Here is a 7,055-nt window from a genome sequence, read left to right on the forward strand (position 1 = left end):
TGGATTTGCTATGAGTCTAAATTCTGCTGGTTTTACCACAGCAGCGCCACAAGCGAGGGCTGCAGGAAAGGCCGGGCCTTCCTGTCACAGAAGCAGGTGTCCCAGCTCTTACAGGCCATGCTGGCCAGAGGGAGACAACACTTTCTCCAGCCAGACTGCCTGTACCTTAGTATGGTGTTCCTGCTCTGAACTTATGTGCACGTCTGTATCCCATCTGTCTGACAAGTCACAAAATAAATTGAAATTCATACAATTATCATTTCTATTTATGTAGGACCCTTATTTTAAAAGTAATTTTGTAGTAATTTGAGCTCTTGAAAAAAAAGTCATGAATTATAAACTATATGTTTGATATGTTATGTGTTTGATCGGCCACTTAAATTCCCTTTTCTAAGCCCATCTGGAACACAAGCCCAAACAGATAATTAAGCTTTAATTAATGTGCTCAGCTAAAGGTTGGAGGTTCAAGTCCACCCTGTGGTGCCTTAGAAGAAAGACTTGCCAATCTACTCCAGAAGAATCAGCTATTGAGAACTGGATGAAACCCAGCTCCACTTTGACATACACCAGTTGCCATGAATCAGAATCAGCTTGATAGAACTGTGTGTGTGCGCGCGCCAATATGCCCACATTGATAGGTAGATGGGCAAGAAAGTAATAGATTGAAACATGAATAAATAAATGAGTACCTAACATAGGTGAGTGATAAAACCCAACACCTGTAATTGAGTTGATTCAGACTCCTTCGGTTTCTGAAGCGGTACATCGTTACAGGAGTAGGTAACCTCATCTTTCTCCCAAGTTGGTTTGAACTTCTGCCCTTGCAAGGAGCAGCCCAAGGCCTTACAAGCAGCAGCACCAGGCCTCTAGGTGGATGGTAGACACATAAGCAGTCATTTTCTTCACAAAGTGGGAGGTCATTTGATTTGGATAGAAACAACAATCAACAGAGCTTGGCCTTCAAAATAACTGTGGGTATAATCCCCCTCGAAAGTTAGAATATCTTTATATGCCAAACATTTATTTTTTTTCCAGTCTCAGAGCCTTTATACATATCTCATTCTTCCCTTCGGGGTGCTTCTAAGTCCAGGCACTCAGGGAGATAATTCAAAGGTTATTTATATTTGTTCTGCGTTGTCTTTTATTTGCATTCTTTGCCAGTGTTGTTCAGACAGATAGTAAAATGAGTTTGTTTTTGGTGGACACACATCAAGGCCTGGAGTAGAGATGAAGTAAGTCTGACCACACTGCGCACTGGGAAATGGAGGGGAGCCAGAGTGAGGTTGTAAAACTCTGCAGTTCCCATCTAAGGCAGTGGTCAGCCCAGCCCCCATGAGGAGGAGATGACTGTTTCCCTGTTACTGAGTTCACAGAGATGGGCAGAGTGTTAGTCTGGGTTGACTAGAGAAACAAATCCTGAGACACCCATGTGTGTGTAAGAGAGATTTATATCAAAGAGTAATTGTATATTTAGAAAACATCTCTGGCCAGTTCATAAGTCTGATATTAGCCCATATGTCCGATACCAGACTATAAATTCCTCTTCAGATTCACACAACATATGCAATGATGGCAAATGCAGGAAGATCACAGGTCAGAGGGTGGACAGTCTTGTGGATCCAGTGGTGGTGGAAGCATCTCAGCGCTGGCAGGGGTCTCCACGTGACTCCTCTAGCTCCAGGGCTTTAGCTGCCATCAGCATAGCTCCAAGTGGCTTGTCAATGGGAATGTGTAACAGAGAGACTGTGCATCCCACCTCCAGGGAGGAAGACAAGAGTTCCCAGAAGGCCATGCCCACACAGAGGCCTCATTGGCTGTGACCTAATTAGCAGAACAGACTCCACCCCTTCGCTCAAGTTGACAGGAGATGATGTAAGTGCCAGGGCAAGGACATAGGGAAGAATTGAGCAGTCAGCTGGACAGCCCCTTGAGACTGAGTCGTTCCGGGACAGGAGCCTCATTCCCTACTCTTTGATACTTTTGTGACTCTAATATGTTGCACAGTGTGCAGCACTTGATACGTACTGAATAAGATTGAATGAAATCATTAGTTAATGGGTAAGAACATTTCTCTGCAGTATTCCAGTCCCCAAGTAAAGCACTGAGGTGACGTCTGAAATGTGTCCCCCTTGGAACATTGTAGACTAGGATTGTGCAGAAAAAAGATAGTAAGTTTGTAAGTCAAACTCCAGGAGAAGACCTGCCCCCTTGCCTGGCATAATTTTTTTTAACCATTTTATTGGGGGCTCTTACAGCTCTTATCACAATCCATACATGCATCCATTGTGTCAAGCACATTTGTACTATGTTGCCATCATCATTTTCAACATTTTCTGTCTACTTGAACCCTTGATATCAGCTCCTCGTTTTTCCCCTCCTCCACCCTCCCTCCCTCATGAACCCTTGATAGTTTATAAAGTTTTCCCCCCATGGCTTACATCAACCTCTGTCTCCTTTCACCCACTTTTCTGTTGTCCATCCCCCAGGGAGGAGGTTATATGTAGATCAATGTGATCGACTCTCCCTTTCTCCCCCCGCCTTCTCCTTACCCTCCTGGTATCTCTATTCTCATTATTAGTCCTGAGGGGTTCATCTGTCCTGGATTCCCTGTGTTTCAAGCTTTTATCTGTAACAGTGTACAGATATGGTCTACTCAGATTTGTAAGGTAAAATTGAAGTCATGACAGTGAGGGGGTTGGGGAGCATTTAAGAACTAGAGGAAAGTTGTATATTTCATCAGTGCAATACTGCACCCTAACTGGCTCATCTCTTCCTTGTGACCCTTCTGTAAGGGGGTGTTCAGTTGTCTACAGATGTTCCCCATCATTCACATTAATATGATTTTTTTGTTCTGGGTCTTTGAAGCCTAATACCTGATCCCATGTGGACACCTCATGATCACACAGGCTGGTTTTCTTCTTCCATGTGGGCTTTGTTGCTTCTCAGCTAGGTGACCACTTGCTTATCTTCAAGCCTTTAAGACTCCAGATGCTATATGTTTTGATAGCAGGGTACCATCAGCTTTCTTTACCATGTTTGCTTATGTACCCATTTTGTCTTCAGCAATCGTATTGGGAAGGTGAGTATCACAGAATGCCAGATTATTAGAACAAAGTGTTTTTGTGTTGAGGGAGTAACAACTCTGGAGGAGAAAAAAATGGGACCAACAGTTCTGGGGGGAAATGGGAAAGGAGGAGGCAGGGGAAAGGTAGTGGGGAGCCAACAAACCCAGGCACAAAGGAACAACAAGTGATCTAAAATTGATGGCAAGAAGGGCGTAGGATGCCTGGTGAGGCTTAATCAAGGGCAATGAAACCCAAATGAAGGCTGAACATGATAGTGGGACAAGAGGAAAATAAAAGGAAATAGAGGAAAGAACTAGGAGGCAACATATATTTATAGAAGTCTAAATACTGTCAGACTTTAACTCTTCCCCTCATTGGAGCAGAAGGTCAAGTAGAACAACCAGGTAACCCAGCAGAACCTTGACCCCAGCCCTATGAGGGCCACTCATGTATCATGACACTAGTCTTCCTCCCTACCTGTGAGTTGCTGTCCAAGCCTTTTGGCTCTAGTTGTATGGTGTGGTCATATAGTGCCAGCCTTTCCTCTGCCAGTCTGTGTGTTTGAGAAGCACCATCTTCTCCTCTGGTATGAGGAGAGGGAGGGCTGAGCCCTACCTTTGAAGATGACCAGGATTATTCAGCGGAAGCACAGGCTTGGGCAATAGCCAGGAAATCCATTGAACTGTGTGAGAGGTTCCCTTTTCTGGAAGTCTAGCCTGCCAAGTATCCCCTGTGAACACAGTAACCCTTGGTTCACAGCGGTTGTTGGAGATACAAGTTAACTTCAGCTCGTGGCCTGCCTCTTCCCCGGGAATTGCTGGAGAGGCTTCCTAGCAAGTGTCCCTTTATCTCATGCCTATGCAAGTTGTAAAACGCTTGTTACCTTGGGCCTTACACTCTTCCCATTCTCAACCAGGACAACCCATTCAGGTCTCCTAGAGCGCACCAGGTCCCAGGGTCCTAAATGCCCTGAGTCCCCATACCTCTTCTCCATATGGGCTGGTCACCTGTCTTAAAAAATCCCCCAATGTTTTGGCTCTTCCTGATTCTGGGCCTTTCATAGAAATGTCACTCACAGAGAATACCTGTTGTTGTAGTTGCGTGCAGTCATGTTGGTCCTGGCTACAGAGACCTATGTACAAAACACCAAACCCTGCCCTGTCCTTTGCAGTCCTCACCATCATTGCTGTATTTGAGCTCATTGATACAGCCACAGAGTCAGTGCATCTCATTGATGGTCTTTCAGGTCCAGGTAAGGGACAGATGCTTTTAAATGCCGACTGAATCACACCACTATCATACCACCATAAATCAAAGATCATGCCGATGGCACGAGAGTGGGCAGTGTTTGGTTCTCTTATATAGTAAGGTCACCACGAGTAGGAACCAAGTCTCTGGAAACTCACAAGGATAGTACAGCAGTCATTCCACATGGCACCTTCTCCTTGCATCCAAGTCTCCTTCAGAATTCAGGGTTGGGTGGCTGCACGGTTATGATGCTTGGATCCCATATGTCAAAAATGAATCAAAACACAATTATATTAAAGTATATCATTTATCAGACCAGTTAATCCACATGACTATGAGGACACCATTCAGCTTCTGAAAAAGTAATTGACTCAAAACAAATGAGCTATAATCAAGATTTTAATGAGGAGGAAACAGAACTGAAAATTAACTTTTAGCTCATTTGAATGTGATTGACTGACCCATGCCCCTCTTCCCAAGATCATCTGCTATCCAATGACTAGGCGGTCTCTGACCTGGCTGGTTTGTGCATTCATTTGCACAAATCTCCAGACCTAGTTGGAGGTTTCTAAATAATAAAGATAGCTTAATTATTCAGGGAATTTTCAAGAGTTATCTTTCAGAAAGCAAAGGAACCATGGAAGGTTTATGTCTTTTGGTAAACTTGGAGCTATTTTTTTGGTTAACAGATGCCTGGTTCACCAAGGAGAATCCACTAACCTGCCTGGTCATCATGTCTCCACATTCTTTTTTACCTGCCCTGGCGTACATTTTATAGTTCTCAGTGATCTTGGTGAGTTTTCTGTGTCCATTTGGGCCTCAGTTTCTTTCTTTGACACACTATGATTCTGAAGAGCATTAGGGTTGATTTGAACTTACGGTCAGAGACCTGGGAAGAGGATCAAAAGTGCTCAAGATGGACAGACAGTGGGGAGGATGATGGAAGGAAAGAAGCGGGTTGAAGGCAAAGAAGGAAACTGAAAGCCAGCGTGGGAAAGTAAGCCGGAGCAGTCCGTTTGCAGTTGTTATACGTGTCTATCTTTGCCGAGACAAGTGGAGGGTACGAAAGTTAAGCGAGCAATTAGTAGCTGAAAGGTTGGTGGTTCAACTACAGTCGGTGGTGCCTTGAAAGGCGAGCCTAGCCATCTGCTTCCTAATGATCATAAACTTGAACCCCCATGGAGCAGTTCCACTCTGTTGTGCGAATGGCCTGGTGGAGTCACCTGACCTCTTCCAAGGTCACCAAAGGGGAGAAGGGGTCAAAATTACCAGCCACTGATGTGATGGTCAGAGATGCCTCCACCCTCCATCCAACCTTTTCACCAGCTCTGACTTTGACCTGATGGCATGCTCTAGTTCTCTGCCGGATTTGAAAATTCCTTGCAATGGCCACATAGCACTCACAGATGAAGTTCAAGACTATCAGGTGTACAAGGGGAGTGCAGGTGATAATGCAGGATCAAAAATGGCTCGGAATACAGTTCTTTGGTCAGGACAGCTTCTTCTCAGCCATGCCTCTCTCTGGCCCTCAGCAACTTGGCCGCTTTCTGCCTGTTAGCTCTGCCTTTAAGTGCATAGAGGTGCTCCACTCTGGTAGTAAACATACCACTCCACCAGAAAACCTGCTTTAAAGCTCTGAACTTCCTGGCTCTGTGGGTTGAGAAGCCCACCACTCTCTCTCATGCTACTCTCTTGCTTCTGCTGCCACTGTTTTTCTGCTGCGGCCTCTCACCATCTCTAGTGTCACTACTCTCTGGCCCCAGGAATGAGGGCGCTCTGCTGGAGTGGTGGTTATGCTTTGGGCTCTCAATTGCAAGGTCAGCAGTTCAAAAACACCAGCCAATCCACAGGAGAAACGTAAGACTCTATGCTCCCTTAAAAACCAACAGTCTTTAAACCCACAGAGGCAATTCTGTTCTGTGCTAAAGGGTGACCAGAGTCAGACAGGACACGAGGGGGTGGTGGTGTTTGTTTATTTTTTAATGCTGATCCAGAGTCCAAAGGGCACAATCTATTCCTGGTTTATCTTTCTTGGTGCTCATGTGAGACACACACACACACACACACACACACACACACACACACACACACTCTCTTCCTCTGAAATGACTCATGTTAAGTGTAGCAGGAGGACAAAGCTGGAGCATCCCTTCGTCAGGGTTCCATACATCTTATTTGTGTGAGCCCACCTCCACAAGGATGCTGGACAACTCACTGTCATTATTAGCAAGCTACCCAGGCCACCTGGTAAGCCACAAACAAGCCTCACACGTGCGTGCGCAGCACCTCCTAGTCATTTGATGGCACTTAGAAAGACAGCTGGACGGGCCATAGTAAGGAATCCCCAGCATCGGCACCCGCGGGGTCACAGGGTGGGAATTGACTCTGCAGCAACGAAAATGACAACCTCTTTGCCTTGGCTTTCCATTGAAGCTGGAGTGGCATCCCAGTCATGCTTAAATCCGCTATAGTTCCTGGCACAATTCACAAGCCATTTGTTGAATGGAACAAACTGGAAGACTAAAGTGGAATGTGTTAATGAGCTCAGCGGAGCGGATCATGGCAGCGCTCTCCCAATCCGGAGGGCACTGCATCTGGTTAGCTTCTTTGTTTTTCAAACGAACAAAAGAAAGACTGAAGGAAAGTCATAAAAACAGTAAGGACTTCTTGGGAAAATGTCCCCTTGACATCCAGGTGCTGTTAGATCTCTCTGGAGCTAGATATACCTCGGTCCTTGGCTCC

At 45.5% G+C, this 7,055-nt stretch overlaps 1 protein-coding gene across 1 annotated transcript in view; it reads left to right on the top strand.

Annotated features, from left to right (window-relative positions):
• The first annotated feature begins 5,038 nt into the window (after positions 1-5,038).
• The window catches only part of COL8A1 (collagen type VIII alpha 1 chain), a 34,823-nt gene continuing 32,806 nt past the window's right edge, over positions 5,039-7,055 (top strand). The window contains exon 1 of the mRNA XM_004716756.2: positions 5,039-5,106. The gene's annotated coding sequence lies outside the window, so the exon portion shown is untranslated. The remainder of the gene's footprint in view (positions 5,107-7,055) is intronic.

This window comes from Echinops telfairi, unplaced genomic scaffold (genome assembly GCF_000313985.2).
Source record: "Echinops telfairi isolate 266 unplaced genomic scaffold, ASM31398v2 ScPeMD7_6;HRSCAF=24_1, whole genome shotgun sequence".
Taxonomy (NCBI): domain Eukaryota; kingdom Metazoa; phylum Chordata; class Mammalia; order Afrosoricida; family Tenrecidae; genus Echinops; species Echinops telfairi.